Raw genomic sequence first — 3,156 nt, 5'->3', positions numbered from 1 at the left:
CTGCTACGACGGCCCTTGCAGAATCGTCTCCCGTTGTGTATACGGAAAGACCAGGGGATTCCAATAAATGGAGCTGAGACGGATATAATAACTAGATGTCTAATTTATTGAAATGGGAAAGCACACTCAATGCGCATACATACACACATTCATTCAAGGCTCAGGAAAATGAGAGGATAGCTTGGAATAGGATTTTAGGCTTCACTAATGGTGATACGTACCAGAATGTAGACTCCCTCCAGGAATCCAAATGGAATATGATGAGGATGGCATGAGGCTCAGCCATGGAATGACTGGGCAGGAAGCAGGAACCAGGAGCCAGGTCAGGGTTCAAAGGGACAGAGCTTCCCCCTGAAAATCCAGACTGGCCCAGCCCAGTGAACAGGTAAATCTGATGCTATTTATAGGCAAAATCTTGCTTCTGGCAAAGGTGCTTGATGGTGAGAACAAAAGGTGTTTGGTTGCTTGGCCATTGCAAACAAAGGCTTTGCATTGTCTTGTTGAGGCAAGTGGTCTGACAACATTCAGGGGGAGAAGGTAGAGGAGTTAAGTTAATCACTGGCTCATCAAGTGTGAGACCTAAAACAAAAAGGTTTTACTCTTGGAGGTGATGGTTTTCCCTTTAGCAACTCCCAAACCTTTCTGTGGGGGAATTTCCAAAGTGTTGCTTCTCAGGGGTCTTGTGAGGCTGACTCATCTGCCTACCTGACCCACTGCTTCCAGGATTATGGCTGCTGGCCTGGCAGGTCAGTTTGGGGGCATGAAGGAACTCCACACACACTCCAAAATGTATTAAAATCCATATGTGGTAACATATATATACAGAGAGAGAGACTGAGACTGTGTGTGTGTGTGTGTATACACAGAGAGACTATATATGTGCGTGTGTGTGTGTGTGTGTGTGTGTATATATATATACAGAGAGAGACTATATGTGTGTGTGTATATGTATATATATATATATATACAGAGAGACTATATGTGTGTATATGTATATGTGTATATATATATATACACAGAGAGAGACTATATGTGTGTGTGTATATATAAATATATACAGAGAGACACTATATGTGTGTGTATATATATATATACACAGAGAGACACTATATATATATGTGTATATATATATATGTGTGTGTGTATATATACAGAGAGACTATGTGTGTGTGTATATATATATATATATACACACACAGACTATATATGTGTGTGTGTGTGTGTATGTATATATATATATATACAGAGAGAGCGAGAGACTATATATAAGTGTGTGTGTCTGTATACACACAGAGATAGACTATATATGTGTGTGTGTATATCTCTGTATATATATATATATATACACACACATATAGTCTCTCTGTGTGTGTGTGTGTATACACACACACACACACACACACACACACACACATATATATATATATATATATATATACACAGTGGACCCTTGTTATACGCTGGGGTTTGGTTCCAAGGTCCCCCGTGTATAACAAAATCTGTGTATGCTCAAGTCCCATTAAATATAATGACATAGCAAAATGGTGTCCCTTATTAAAAAATGGAAAATCAAGGTAAATTTATACTTTTTTGGAACATTTTCAAACCGTGTATGCTTAAATCCGTGTATAAAAAATCCGTGTATAAGAAGGGCCAACTGTACACACAGAGAGAGACTATGTGTGTGTATGTGTGTGTGTGTGTGTGTGTGTATGTATATATATATATAGGGAGAGAGACTATGTGTGTGTGTGTGTGTGTGTGTGTGTATACATACAGAGAGAGAGAGAGACTATATATATGTGTGTGCGTGTGTGCATATATATATATATATATATATATATATATACAGTATATATATACAGAGAGAAAGAGAGAGAGACTATATGTGTGTGTGTGTGTGTATGTACAGTTGTCCCTCCTTATCCATGGATTTTTTTATCCACGGGTTCAAGCATCCACGGCTTGGAAATATTCCAGAAAAGTATAAATTCCGAATAGCAAACCTTAATTTTAATTTTTATATAAGGGACATCCTTTTGCTCTGCCATTACATTTAATGGGACTTGAGCATCCATGGATTTTGGTATCCATGGGGGATCCTGGAACCAAACCCCAGCAGATAACAAGGACCCACTGTATATTGTGTGTATATACACACATAGACATAATGTATGTGTGTATATATGTGTGTATAATTTATATATTATTAACATTTAATATTATAATATGGAATATTTGTTTTTATAATGTAATTTCAACATTTAATCATCATTTATTATTAGGAGTATGTTATGAATGTTTGTTTTACAGTGTGGTTTTAACATGTTTTATACATTATCTCTCTCTCTCTCTCTCTCTCTCGCTCTATATATATATATATATATATATATCCTGTTACCTAATGGCCTGTTGGCTGAAATAAAGGTATGTGTCCAGCTATAAACAGACCCTATGAGAAATTAAACCATTTGATTCAAACCAAGATTCCCAGTTTCCTTATAGTTGGGGGGGGGGTCAGACTAGATGCCCTCATGGTGTAATTTTTTAATGGTGAGGTAATTTTCACCTTAAATGGCCCAAAGTCTATTTTTAACAGAGAGATTTTTCATTAGGGCTGACAAAAAACCCATTATGTTTTCCTCATTTTGCAACTGTAATGTGTGTGTTTTTAGCAAATTGTTCCTTTGAACTCCTAGACTGATAAAACTGGATTTTATCATTTTAAAAAATATTTAATGTTAGTCAAAATAAAAATCTAGTTTAAAAAAATGCATTAACATTCCTGGAAATGAGCAAAATGCCAGAATGGCTTTTTTTGCCAGCACTCAAAATGGCGGAACAAGCCCTTCTTGCCCTTATCCAAGATGGAGGAGTCCAGCTGTTTGTGTGTATATTTCTGTTTTCAACTTTCCCTTCAGCTTTACCCTTAAACAAAATGGCGGCCTTTTAGCCTCCTTTGCCTTCGAAGCTTATGCCAGTGTCAAAGATGGCGGCGTAACAGGCCGTCTTTCTCACTTTTTGCCCGGAACAAACATGGAGGCGGCGGGGAAAAAAGGGGGCGGAGCTTAGAAGGAAGATCGTGCGAGAGCGAGCGGTTGGGTGGGAAAAGAGAGAAGAGGTGCGCGCGGGGGCTGCTGGGTAAGGAGGGTGAAG

The sequence above is a fragment of the Sceloporus occidentalis genome, unplaced genomic scaffold (genome assembly GCF_023333645.1).
Source record: "Sceloporus occidentalis isolate IW3139 unplaced genomic scaffold, rSceOcc1.0.p SCAF_13, whole genome shotgun sequence".
In the NCBI taxonomy this organism is placed as follows: Eukaryota; Metazoa; Chordata; class Lepidosauria; order Squamata; family Phrynosomatidae; genus Sceloporus; species Sceloporus occidentalis.
This window is presented reverse-complemented; position numbering follows the sequence as displayed.